The sequence below is a fragment of the Rhinolophus hipposideros genome (genome assembly GCF_964194185.1).
Source record: "Rhinolophus hipposideros genome assembly, chromosome: 22".
Classification (NCBI taxonomy): Eukaryota; Metazoa; Chordata; class Mammalia; order Chiroptera; family Rhinolophidae; genus Rhinolophus; species Rhinolophus hipposideros.
The window spans coordinates 10,662,139-10,676,700 of NC_138068.1; positions in this window are offsets into that span (position 1 = coordinate 10,662,139).

Consider the following 14,562-nt stretch of genomic DNA (forward strand, 5'->3'; position numbering starts at 1 on the left):
TGGCAGGTTTAATCCAAGATCTTAAATGATTCAATTTCTCTCATTTGTCTCTGCTTTCTCTAAGGTTGGCTTCATCCCTGGACTCCAGCTTCTGGAAATTATGGGTTCTCATCTGGTGGCAGTAGAATTCCTCCTGGATATCTTGAACACAGATCTTGACAGCACACAAGCTAGAGGAAGAAAGGGGGTTTCATACCATGTTTCTCCGAAGATAAGACCTAACTGGAAGATAAGCCCTAGCATGATTTTTCAGGATGACATCCCCTGAACATAAGCCCTAATGTGTCTTTTGGAGCAAAAATTAATATAAGAACCGGTCTCATTTTCGGGGAAACACTATAGTCTCTAGTGCATAAGTCTTACATTTTTTATGAGTCTATTGCTGAACCAATCATCAAAGCCAACATGGTAGAGAGTGCTGCTTGGGGTAAGCTCATATGTGCTCCCTATTGTATCAGAGCATGGTATTGGTCCCACCCAAAATGTGTCTGGGAATATAGGAGGGATGGTTTTCCCAAAGGAAAATGGGAATATAGACAATAGGAGAAAAGATAGATGGATAGCTAGATGCCATGTCGTTAAATCATTTAATTGTGAATGCAAACATCGAAGTGTTCATTCATCCTTACTTAATTATTTAAAATGATGTGTTGGTTTATATATGCAATAAGTCCAGAGGTTTGGACATCAGGAGTACATTGATTAAGATCCCTCTCTATTTTGTCCTGTTTTCTGTGGGGTACACTTCTCCTCCTCTCCTCAACCTGGCTTCCCAAAATGGCTCAGCAGTTCCAGGATTTAAATCATCATTTCTTCCACATCAGAAGGTTTCCAAGGAAAATATGAGCCCTGCACTGATTGGGCCACTCTGTGCGTAGGAAAAATAGGCTGATTGGCTTATGCCTGATTTGGCTGAACCAATCATATGGCAAAGAGGATGCGATTATGCTAATTAGCTTGAAACAGTCAGGTTCCACTGCTGTAGTTGGGTATAGGGTCAGTTTCCTTGAGACAGGGGCTACCTGAGAAAGGGGTGGGCATCCACTGAGGGTATTGCATGGAAGGGGCATGGGCCATTAGATACTAGGTGGGCACAAAAAATATCTACAAAAGTTACCATGCATAAAAACCAAGTCTTTCCAAAGCAAAGAATGTCTTCTTCATTTTGAATTTCCACAATACTGAGTTTCCCCGAAAATAAGACCGAGCCGAACCATCAGCTCTAATGCATCTTTTGGAGCAAAAATTAACATAAGACGTGGTATTATATTATGTTATGTTATGTTATGTTATGTTATGTTATGTTATGTTATGTTATATTATACCCGGTTTTATATTATAGTAAAATAAGACCAGGTCTTATATTAATGTTTGCTCCAAAAGACGCATTAGTGCTGATGGTCCGGGTAGGTCTTATTTTCAGGGAAACACAGTGGTCATAGTTAATGGCACTTAGTAAGCACTCAGTTTTCAATGACTGGATTCATGAGTTAAAACAATCAGGCTATAGAGAAGAAAATTCTCATCACATTTAAAAATAAGAGTCACAGTTCTAGGGCCAACTCCAGTTGTAGATAGTATAACTGAGAGACATATTTTGCCATAGCTGTGTCGATGTAAGACTGTGAAAATATTTTGAAGTTAAGTAATAATTTGGTATTTATGAAGATTCTATCTTCAAAAGTCTTTCGTTTTCAGTGAACACAGAGCATTAAGAACAAGGCAAACCAATGTCAAAACATTCGTTTTATATCATTTATCTTGGCTTCTAGGCTAAGGGCTGTGATAAATTGACACATATCACAAAACTCAAAACTTAGATCGTTCTTAGGAAGGGAACTGAGGATCATTTGAGACGCGACACCTGATGGGGGGTAGTGATAATTTATAGACTCTCAAGAAGGTGAAATCTTCCAAAACTCTTGGTCAAGGTATGCTTTGAACAGAGGGCTATGTATCAGTAAGCTGATTCTAAACGACAAGGATGGTACTGTAAGTGGGATATTCAAAGCCGAGGTGTAGAGGTAAGTGCAGGGAAGGGATGTTGTGTTTGGGACTGGGTCCCCAAGACCACTCTCTGATTTGCTCTTTGAGGACACACCATAGTCATAATCATGGATTAATTACTCATATGAGTTTATTATGGTGAAAAAATACAAAGCAAATCAGAAAAGGGAAAAGGCACGTGGGGTGAAGTCCGGAGGAAACCAGGAGCAGGCTTCCAAGGGTCCCTCCCATTGGAATCACATAAGACTCCCTTAATTCCTCCAGCAACAAGTGACAACATGTGTGAAATGTTGCCCACCAGGGAAGTTCATTAGAGGCCTGGTGCCCACGTTTGCTCTTGGAGGCTGATTCTGTGGCAGTCTCGGCCTGGCATGTACCAAAATTCTAGATTCCCAGAAGGAAAGCAGGTGTTCAGCATAAACCGTATTGTTTTGTATAAACATTTAAGGCACAGAGAGTCTCTCATCAGTCAGGGTGTTGGGAACCTCTTGAAATTCAAGTTCTCAGACACCAGCCAAAGGCCAATCCTATAAGCAGGCCTTTCAAAGGACAGCAGTCAGGCCTGCTCTGACAACTCTCTTCTGCACAGATGTTCAAGAGTTCAGTCTTTAAGGTCAGGTCTTTTTACTTCTCTAATCATGGGGCCTCAGCATAATCATAATTAACATTTACTGCTCCCATTCTGTGCCAATAATTAGGTAAGTTATTGCCTCTCTCTGAGCCTCAGTTTCTTTATCTGAAAACAGAATCAAAGCCAACCACAAGTGGTGGAGCCAATTAACCCAGGCAAGAGGTGAGAACACCTGTCCCCCTCAGGGGAGCTGGTGAGCATCACCTCTCTCCATCCTTTCTCCCCACAGCCTCTGACTGCATGCAGAGGATGAGGCAGCAGGACCATTCCTTTCCACTCACCCCACCCCAGCCTGGCCTCAGTGAATGTCATGCAGCCAAGCAGAGCAGGAGACATGAGCTGGTGACAGGCTGATTTGTACCCTGCCTTTCAAAGCGCATGAAGAATGTGCACCTACATAACCTTATTTCTCTCAAGAAGATCAATAGACAATCCAGATATGCAGAGATATACAAGTCTCTCTAGAACAGGGCTCGATACCTAAGGCAATCAAAAAACGTTTGCAGAATAAACAAATGCATTAAGAAATAAATGCCTGAGTGAATGAAAGCTGATTTTGAGTAGAGAAATGTTTGGAAAACGACTTCCCGGGGGTCCAACAGTGTGGGGACAAAACCCCAAAAAACAGTTTCCAGGCTCTCGGCCTCACATAGAAAGGTGCTGGCTCGGGTAGTAAATGGCCATCAACTGTGATCAGATGCCAGCAGCTGTGGCTAGTTGGCCGTCAGCTGTAACCCGTAAGCCATTGGCCACTAATATAACGGCTGTGGCTACGCTAGCAGAAAAGGAATGGGGGCTAGCAAGAAGATGGTGGCTGGCAAGCGCGGACTGCTGTTAGGCAGATTATGTAGATCCTGCTTCCTGTGTCTCCAGCCAAGCCTCCAGCGAGAATATATTGGTTTGACACCCCTATCTATGGCTCCGTGGGTGTTCCTTTTTGGCCTCACCATGTCCTGTGTTCTTATGTGGGGAGCGGGAACAGAGACCCCGCAGGCCGCCCCGCCGGACACCCCGCACGACAAACAGAGTAGAATTTGCAAACTCAGTCAATCGTCAGTTGTTGCCATCCCACCTGAAGCCCTGATTCCCACCTGCACAGGTCCCTGGGGTCACTGCTGCTCGGCTGATCTCAGCTGGGCTCCCAGGGCTGGGTCCAGGCTGGGGCTCAGGTCTGCACCCTGTGCATCTGTCCTGGCCTGATATGAAGGGACAGCAGTGACCTGGGCATGCTCTTCTCACAGCTGGTCCCCAAGAGCAAGAGCAGGACAAATTGCAGGAGCACCTTGAATGTCTTCGCTCTTGTCACTTCCACTGACATTGACCTAGTCAAAGCAAATCAGGGGGCCAAACCCACACAGAAGGGGTGTGAAGTGCTCTCCACCCACAATGTGAGTGGAAGACGGCGGATGTTTGCTGAATAATAATCCAAATGATCACATAAACCATGGGCCTAAACGTGTAAATACATCTGTGCAAATGCTAGAATCTGAAATACCCTCCTGAAGGAAAAAATCACAGCTAATGCAAACACGTCTCACAGCCATCTGCCAGCATCCCCAAGTCTCAGTGGTACCAAGAATAATGGCAATTTCTCCCAGGGGGCTTCGAGCCAATTCTGGGATGGGAGATTTGAGATCATTGCTCTCCCCCAGCAGGTGGATTCAGCACACATTTTAACCCCAATTTCAACTTAAACAGTAGCTGCTGTTTTTTTATATGTTATTGCAGATCAGTTGCCCGCTGGTACAATAAAGAATTCTGCCTGGGTTGGCTGTCTAGAATTTCTACCTCAGCGCTGCAGAGAGCCTGGTAGATAAATCAGGCAGGTTCCCATCCAGGGTGATTGATGCCAGACTCCAGCAGGCAATCATGGTATCCTGGTTTTGTGACACCAGCCCCTACCTCATACACAGCTCAAGGGAGGACGCCTGCTTCCTCTGCAGGTGAGGCCAGTGGTAGGTCTGTCTGGACAGCGGGAAAGGATGAAAGGTGCTGGACACACATCTTAGCTGGATAAGATTTGCCTGTGTCTTAGGCATTCCTAGAAAAGTACTTGCCAGCTTTCTTTAAGGCCAATTTGGTTCCCAACCATGTCCTTACCATTATATATAGTGGCGAGGACAGAGATAGATGGTCAGGTACTAAATGAGCCATCATCAACTTGGAATACCCAGACCCTCGGGGGACATGAAGATTTTCTAAGTGTTCACCGGCACACATAGTGTTAAGAGAATCCATTTCCAGACCCTCCATTGACATGTGTCCTATTTGTCACTTCTTCCTTCACAAATGTCCTCCTTCTGAGGCACGTTAGTTAGTATGAAATCAGGCAGTTAGAAATTCCGTGGTAGACTGAACAAAAACAGAACACAGGCCAACCATACCAGGGCACAAATATCAGCAATCATACTCTGGGACAAATGGATTTGTTTCAATGGTCTCCCCCAAGCTGAGGAGCAGAGCAAGTCTGGGAAACATTGTGTCCCTAGGCACTGGCGTCCCAACATGCCCCTCCCAGGTAGAAATAAAGGTCTATAAACACAAGCTTTTTGCCTTAGCGAGTGGGCATCCCAGCTTCGGGTACCAGGTCCCGCTCAGGAGCTGTAACTCTTTGCTTGCTATAATAAACTATCTTCCTGTGCAACTCTTTGCCTCTCCTTGGTCCTTGTGTCCATTCTTCAACAAACCCCGGCATACATTAAGGAACATCGTACATCACTTTCACTATTAAAAACAGCAGCAGGTTTATCAGTCAGCATACCAATATAAGAGAGAAAGTGAACTGAAATTGGACAATTCGAAGAGAGTTTAATAGAGGAAATATTTATAAAGGTTCTGAGTGGAATAAAGAAAACTACAAAAGATAATACAGCCCCTTTGGGCTGGTGGGGCCCTGAGTAGGGTGAAGGGAGGGAGAAGTTTCTAGAACCTGGAGACAAGGGAGACTGTGCAGAAGGTGAAGGAACTATGGTTTTCTGGAAAAGATCCAGTCATCTTGTCACCCTGCAGACGAGGTCTGGGAGTAAATGCCCAACCTTACTCTCCTCCCCTCCTTTCTACCAACTGCTGGAGGTTCCCATTGACCAAACCCAACAGGAAGCCACAGGGGAAGGGACTGGTCCATGCAGTCCGCTTCCCGGGGCAGATGGAGGTTAGAAAAGGATGGAGAGTGGAGGCCATCCCCACTGAAGAGGTATCACCCATCCAGCAAAGGTGTCTTGCCCTTCGGGAAAAAGTCCTTCAGGGCACCAGGCAAAGGCATATTTTGAAATATTCGCCTTGGTGTTCAGAACACAAATGTCTCTGGTAACTGGGCAACACATCTGGTATACGACTGGGCACCACATCCTTTTATTAGTCAGATAGTTTTCAGTTCTCCACTGTCACTGAAATTAAAGAAGAACCTAGTACTCATGTCAGCTCATAGAGTATCAAAAAACACTATATAATTTTTTGGCATATAACTTGAAAGGAGTCCAAACGGGTGAGCAACATACAGCAGAAGCCCTTCTGTTGCCGTTTGTTGGTTTCCGTGAACAGGCCGTCAGTGCTGACACCAATAAAAACAAAATAGTGCAAATAGAATTGATGCCGCAAGCTATCTCTCTACAATAACAATATTAATTCATGAACTCATTAATTGAAAAATAGTTCTACCTGTCATATTAAGAGAAGTATATCCCAAAGTATTTTACTTTTTTTTAGGATTAATCATTCTTTATCATGAGCTATGACATATTTATGCTGTTTTGATCAATCGTGTTCTACTCACAGCCATAATAACTGAATTAAAATAACTTCTTTTAAAATGTAAATACTTGTAGTCAACAAAATTGTTTCAAATTTCAATTTCAATCTATGAGCATATTATATTGCAGTCAGTGATATGTGATAAAATGATTAAGAAAATATTTCCAAGAATAAAAATACGGTACATTAAGACCAAATTTTTACCAGGGGAGTACAAGTTCATAGAGAAAAAAGAACAATGCAGAATTCCTAACAAAGCAAAGCTTGTAGGTGTATTTTTTTTTAATCCGTGATGGTGAGTATCAAGTCACAACGGTATTGAGCTTCAATAGGACATATTTTGAAAGTTATGTTACAGTTTTCTTTTAAAATATCAACATTTAAATGTGAAAAATTATATCCTCTTATATATTGTTAATTTATTTTCCTATTTATATACAAAAATCAATATAGGTTATATTTTAATACCATAATATATACTTATATATTGACATCAAATGTAATTTATATCATTATATCCGAATATATATTTAAACCTACGATCAAAATTTAGATGATAGCTTAAAAATGTGAGCGTACGGACAGCGTTTTTAAAGTTGGAGGGGATACTAGGAGGTACGTCTGCAGAATGAAGGAGGGGTCAGATATGTTGTAGGGCCTTGTTGGACCATCGTATGCTGGGAAAACCAGGATGAAATAAGGTAAAATCCACACAGGATATCACAGGACAGCTTCATCGAGTGCCCAGTAACAAGGCAATAACGTGTTGTCAGAGGAGGCAAAGGTTGGAGTGGACATCACAATAGATGTCCCAGAGGAAAAGAGATGAACCTCAGATTGGAAGGAGCGTTGAACTGCATCTGAGCCTGCAGAGGAAACATCACCAGGGAAGTGTAGACCCTGGAAATGCTCTCTCTTTCAACCAGAGCAACCTGCTGACACCCAGTGGGGGTTCCTCTCACCCATAGCAACAACAGTAGTAATAATAATACCACTAGTCTATATTCGTTGAATACTATATTTTCAGGCATTGGTCTGAGATACACAGATATGGCGATATGGATTCTAGGGTCCCAGCTCCCATACTTAGCCACGATACCACACTGCTTCTCTTTTGTTTCTCTGACAGTCCTTCATGCAGTCGTTCCTTCTTTATGTCATTCGGCCAATACCAGTTGGGAGCTAACTATGTGCTAAGTACTCTAGATGCATTTGTCAAGGTATCTTCACAGCTGGTGAGTTCTCGTCTGTACTGGTTTCCTTGTAGAATCTCACCTGGTGCACTGTGATTCCCCTTCTCACTGAGAAGGAATACCGACTCCCCTTTCCAAGCCATGGAAGAGAACCGTCTTCTCTGTCCTCGTCTCCCTCGTGCTCCAGTCTCAGGGCCCAGCTCCCATGTCCAGCTTGTCCTGGCCAGTCCTTAGAAGGTCCACTTGTCTCAGCAGGCCAATATCTCTTACAGTCTGTCACACTACCCAGTCCATAACCCATGGAGTTTCACACAGATATTGGGGAAGAGCCACCAGAGGTGCCATAACATCTCACCCTTCCTTCCTGCCTGGACTTGACCCATTTCTCCAGCCCACCCCCACCTCTGGTCCCACTTTAACATGAGTCTTAAGGACCAGGGTACAGAGTCTCCCTGTCTGGGACCATTCTTCCTCCCATCCCCACCCCGCCAGGGAAAATCCTTAGCATTCACTAATATCGATAGTTCCCCATGGACTGCTTGCCCTCTGACTTGTAACATTTAATCTTTGTAAATACATGTTCACAGACAGGCTTTCCACTGATTTTTCCATCCAATGCTCATATTTTGAAGCAAAAATCGAATGTTTCTGCCTATAGTCAACACTGAGTTATATACTTAAAAATGTTTTAAGAAGACGGATCTCATGTTAAGTATTCTTACCACGAAGAAAGGCAGGGGGTGGGGGGGGACACAAGGAAGCTTTGGGGGATGATGAATATGACTGTCACCTTGACTGTGGTGATGGTTTCTCAGGCATATGTTCAAGCTCATCCAATTGTATCCATTAAATATGTGCAATTTTTTGTATATCAATTATACCTCAACAAAGCTGTTTAAAAATAATTAAATAAGCACATTTTTCTGCTCGGTTAGTCTGTCAGCTGTCACAGGGAAGTGAGCAGGAATGGCCGCTGCACGTCAGACACTGCAGTTTTCCCGGGGGCCACCAGCTGTTCAAACACGGAAAGGCTGAGCACATACAGTGGAAGGTCTTAACCAGCACATCTGTCAGGGTCTTTGGTTGCTAGCAACGGAATCCACTCTAGCGACTTAAACAGAAAAGGAATTGAGTAAAGGGCATTGGGGAGCTCACAGACTCTCTGGAAGGATCAGACCAAGTTTCTTGGAGCCCATGCAGCTGGGAATAATGCTGGGTGGGCCAACCATCCCGTGAGGAACCGACAGTCCCACTAAAGACAGAAGAGCCTTGACTTGGGGCAGAAAACCTGAGAAATTTCAAATTTAAAGAAAATATTTTTTTCACATAAACAAAAGTTAGGTGGTGGTATCTGAAGGAGCTCCAGCTTTGTTCCTGGAGTCCAAACGGAGGCTCAATGTATTAATGATCTAAATGTTTAGTTGAAGAAATAGTATCAATATCCACATTATCCACCTGGTGGGTCAGCAGTAATTTTATTCTAATCACTTGGGTAGAAAGAAGTTCAGGCTTCGGCCTGTTGAGCTCTTTGTAAGAAGAAGCCAAGAAAGGAACAATCATAAACTTAGGGCCAGTTTATTCCTTCAAGTTACCACATACCTTGTTTACTCTCAGCTTACACATATGTCCCTTCCGAGGAAAACTTCTAACACAGATTCCTCCGGGCCATTTTTTACCCCTACTTCTTCTTTGTTAAACTGTGGTTAAATAAACTATTGATTTTGTTTACAAGGTAATTGAAGGGGTAACACAGTTCTGATTTGATAACTACCACCGAAAGGCTTTTGGAGTAAAGAAATGTTAGGGTTTCCATAAGTTATTTTTGTCATCTGAAATGGCTGCGTGATAACTGGCCCTGTGGAGATTGCTGTGTGGTCTGGATGGGCATGAAGGCGCCAAGACAGAAGTGGGCTTTTCACGTGCAGTGATTGACAAGGGTGTGGGTGTGGCCGGAGCAGAGCAGGTGAGGGAAGAGAAGCCAGGGTGTGGAGAGAAAGCTTTCTGTGGGTGCCCCTGCCCTGGGGACTCAAACTGCACTGAAGGCTCCTCCTCCGCATTCCTTCTGTCCTTTTTCTCATCTTTTGAGCTTTCTTTGTGTCTCCCTGCCTCTCCCATCTCTGTGGCTCTCTTCCCATCTCTTCCCGTGTCTCTCTACATGTCCCCCTCTGTCTCTCTCAGCAGCACATGTAAATGGGCACAAGTCTAGGACTCAGGCCGTGCCTGAGACACTCACAGAAATGACTGAAGTCGGGCAGTCCACCCATTCAGATATTCATTCATGTACAGACGGGGAAGCTTCCAGCGCGTGCCAGTCCCTGGGAATATAAAGCCAGGGACTGACAGCCTCTTGGGAAGATAAATGTGCAAATACAGTTACAGTACCACATGACCAGTGCCCTGTGAGAGGAATGAGAGAGCCTGAGGGAGCCCTCCAAAGGAGCCCCCCCCCACCAATAGAGCTCCCACCTCTGCCCTCCCCGAGGGAATCCTGAACTCTGCCTCAGAGGATCAAGGACATCTGTAAGAAGGCTGACACTTGGCCTGGGGTGGAGGATGATGCTGAGAGTATGGGCTCTGGAGAGAGGCGGCCTCCACCCAAAAGGTGACCCAGGTGTGTGACCAGTGGATTCACTTCTCTGGGCCTCAGTTTCCCCTGTACTTCATCTGTATAATGGAAAGATTTCAATTCTGGTGCCCACCCAGCAGGAAGAGTTGCTGTGAAAGCTGTGCTATGAACTGAATGTTTATGTCCCCCACCCCACCACCACCATTCATGTGCTGAAATCCTAACCACCAAGGTGGTGTTAGGAGGTGGGGCCTATGAGAGGTGATTAGGTCATGGGGGTGGAGCCCTCATGAATGGGATTAGTGCCCTTATAAAAGAGACCCCAGAGAGATCCTTCATCCTTCTGCCATGTGAGGACATATCGAAAAGACAGCTATCTAGAAAACAGGTTCTCACCAGACACAGAATCTGCCGGCACTATAATCCTGAATGTCCCCGCCTCCAGAACTGTGAGAAATAAATGTCTGGGGTTTATAAACCACCTGGTTTATGCTATGTTGTGAAATCAGCCTGAACAGACTAAAACAAGTTACATGAGGTAACACACATAAAAAACTTTTAACACTACCTGGTACATAATACGTGCCCAGTACGTTTTGCTCATAAGAGAATAAATAAATAAAAGAATAGAAATATAGTAAAAATATCTTTATACTGTAGGATGAAACCAGACAAAGACAAAATCAGGTATTTTCCCCTCAACAACCTCCAAACAGAGGTGATTCCCTCTGAGAAGCTACAGCCCCACCCATATGTAAGTGATAGAATTCCAACCACTGGCATAATCACAAGGGTTTTATTTCATTTTCTGGGTTCAAAATATAGATGCTGGCTCTGGCACTTTCTATATAATCTTGGGCAAAATACTTAACCTCTCTGCCTTAGTTCCCTCACTGTCAGATAAGAATAGTTTTGCTCTGAAAGTTAAAATAAATATCTGCAAAGTATTTTGACTGTACCTGAAATGTCTGTGCAACGCCATGCTGACTGTCAAAGTTGATTCTGTATTTTAAAACACTTTGCAAACTTTAGAGCCCTGTGCAGGGGTGTGTTGATGGTCTTATTCCATCCATGTGAACTTAGGTGGATGAGACAATCATTATTGGCAAAGTCAGGCCATTTTTTTCCCCATCTGGTTTCCTGGCCTCTCATGTTTGTACATCATTTTATTTATGGAATCCAGATTTCCCCAATAGATATCAAGCCAGACCCTTCTTCCTTTCTACTTGCCTAATAGGAAGTTCAGTCTTTTCTTGGGTTTCTAACCCCAGATGACTTTGTTGTGCTTCTCTCTGTCCTGCTCTGTCCTCCCAGCCCCACCCTCCATACCGGCACCACCCCCGTCTGGTTTCCCTCATGAAAAAAACCAGCGCCTACAGCAGCTCCAGGCCCAAGTCTGCACAGGACTTTCATGCACGTTCCTTCATGCCCAGTGTCCATGGGTCTGAGTGTCTTGTTCCAGCTCACAGAGCTGTCAGCCGAGACAAGGTTGGAACCTGGATCTCCCATCTTCCCAGGGCTGCACCCTGCAAAACACTGTCAGCATTCCAAGAGCGTTACTGACACAGCAGGAGAGGCATTTTATGGCCGTCATTCATTCCTTCAGCCAATCATGCACTCATGAATTCACTTAACAAATATTTATGATGCCTGCTATGTGCCAGGCACTGTTCTATGTAAGAGGATATGGGCCCTTCCCTATGCAAAAGAAAAAGGGAAAATATAATTGCTTATTTCTTTTGGAAATATGTGTGTTCCATAATGTGAAAAACACATTCGTGGGTCCAGAATTTTGTTTACAGGAGGGTCTTAGAGGTGGCAATTTTAGGGGGAAGGAATAATAATAGAAATTTAGAGTGTTCGTGCATGGCTGGTTCTCCCGTCCTTCAGGAAACAGAGGAATGCCATTTCTTGTCCCCTTGAAGCTAGGTGAGACTATGGAGTGAACTCTAGACAATTGGTGGGGATGGAAGAGGCAACATGTGTCACTTCACAAAAGCATGAAGGGGCAGGTGTGGGAGCCCCAGGTCTCCCTGCCCTGACCTACGATGGTGGAAGCTGGTGTGGCAATGTTGATACCTCAAGAAGGAAACGTCCTCCTGGAGAGCTGAGTCCTCTCAGGCACCCTGCCCTCGAGGCCCTTCTGGACCAGCAGTCAACTTTGTCTGAGAAAAAAAAATCACTCTTGTTGTGATTTGGGAGTTATTTGTCACTACAAGGTAGCCTCATTCTTCCTGACTGATATGGGGCTGAGGGCAAGAAGGGAAGTTGGGATGTTGGCTTGTGGCTGTCTGCTGAGCATCACACTTGCTAATAGTGTATGTCCCAGATAAAATGTAGTAAAACACTTTACTGAAGTTCATCTTACTAGACTTCGCATGTATTTTTCTTAGCCTTATGTTACATGTGATGGTATTGCAATAATGCTGATAGATGTTATGAGGGCACTAAAGTATCCCTCTCCAAGCCATTCCTTGGAACTATTATTAATTAAAAGAATAATAATAATACAATAATTAAACACATTTAATTTTAAATGAAAGAAAATTAAATATTAATTAATAAACTCAAGGGCTCAGGTGTTTGGGGGTTTCTTAAGGGCCAACTCTTATTGTAACTTAATTAAGAAGCAACTGAGAAGCGTCAGACTATTAAACAGAGGTTGATGGAGACCGGAGTTGACTGCATAGAGACATAGCCTTTATTAGTCTGCTTTGCTTCTGTGAAAGCAAAGTAGGTTTGTGTTCCACTTGGGGACTAATCCATTTGTCACTGTGAAATCTCTAAGGACGGAGATGTCCATTTCAAACCTAATTTGCAGTTGGCTTTTCATTTTAGTAGTTTTGGAATGGAATTTATCTGCTTCCACGCTAGTATATTTGGTTCCCCCATGAAAATATCTAAAGCCTGCAGTGAAATTTCAATATAACATTAACAATTTGTTTTCCCTGATATCAGCTCCATTTGTCAAACACTTGAACCCAGACTCATAAAGAAATGTCACTTTTGCCCCCTTTGTAATGGTTTTATGCAAATAACATCCAAGCCCCTTAGTTCTGTGATAATGATTTCAAGGAGAAAGAAGTCTGGAGGAGAAAAGAAGACATAGGGAGAGAAAGAGAGAGAGAGAGAAGGGAGAAAGGAAGAGGGAAGTGGTGAGGAGGTGAGGAGGTGGGGGTCTTGGAGATTAAGGAGAGAGAATTGAAGAGATATGTGGGGAAGAAGCAGTGTATGGGTGTCCACAATGAAACAAAAACATACCTCCTCCTCCACGACACAGCAGGTTGATGGCGGAAACCATTTCGTGCTCTGAGCACCTCCTACCATTGTTGTGAGGGGCCAAATGAGACACGGTGTGAGAAATACTGTGGAAAGGGTCCAGTGCTCCTTACACAATATTAGTTGTTCCTGTGGGAGCAGCGGGGAGGGAAACTAGGCCAGAAGTCAGAGAGCAGAGGAAAGATTTTCAAATTGAGGCTGATTTACTCCTGGGGGCACACGCTTTCCAAGAGGACGTGGGCAAGGACCCTCAAACTCCTCCACATGCCAACGTTCCTATATTGATGTATCTGAGAACACTCTACTGTCCTTTGCCATCTCCCCTTTCACAATTGCCTTTTTAGAAGAAAAGGTGAGGACCCATCCAAAATTTTCTATAGTGCCTTGCATCAAGGTAGGTAAGAAACCCACACATTCAACAAGGGAGCAGCTTGTAATATTGGGGCCTGGGGCAAGTATCCTTTAATTAAGACTCCCTGAGTCCCCCCATTCACCTCATAAAGACATGCATTTCCAATAAAACGTTGCTTTGATGTTTAATAATTATTTATCCAAATTTACTCTGTATTTACTTTGTTTTGATCGCGTGGGTGTTACAAATAATTCCAACGATAACTCAATCCAGATGAAATTTTAAACACAGTTAATTTGTAAATAAAATAATTGATAGGATAAAATAAGATGAAATTATCAGGGGAGGGTAGAAAGGATCTTTGAAGGAGAAAAGGGACTGATACCTATTTTTAATGGTTAAGAAAAACTTCACGTATTTTTAAAAGGATAGTGGATATTAAACAGCTATGAGGTGGCTTTAATTGGACTCACTGAAAAGGATGACACAACAGTTTTATTGCAAAACATCAACATTTGCATTATTCTGTCATTTGCACAACTTTGTTATTTTTGTCCATGGCATTTGACTCCAATTTTTTTCCAGAAGTGCTAGCTAGCTGTTTGCTAACTGAGAACCCAACTCCTTTAAACCACTTCTCTTGCTCTTTCCCTCTGGTTTTCTCTTTAGGGCTAATTTGTCACCAAGAATCTACATTTTTACCAACTCCTGAGAATTATACAAAGTGGGTGAGAGTTACGCCCAGGTCATTCTGGCATCCAGATCCTGAGCAGCGAGTGGGCTG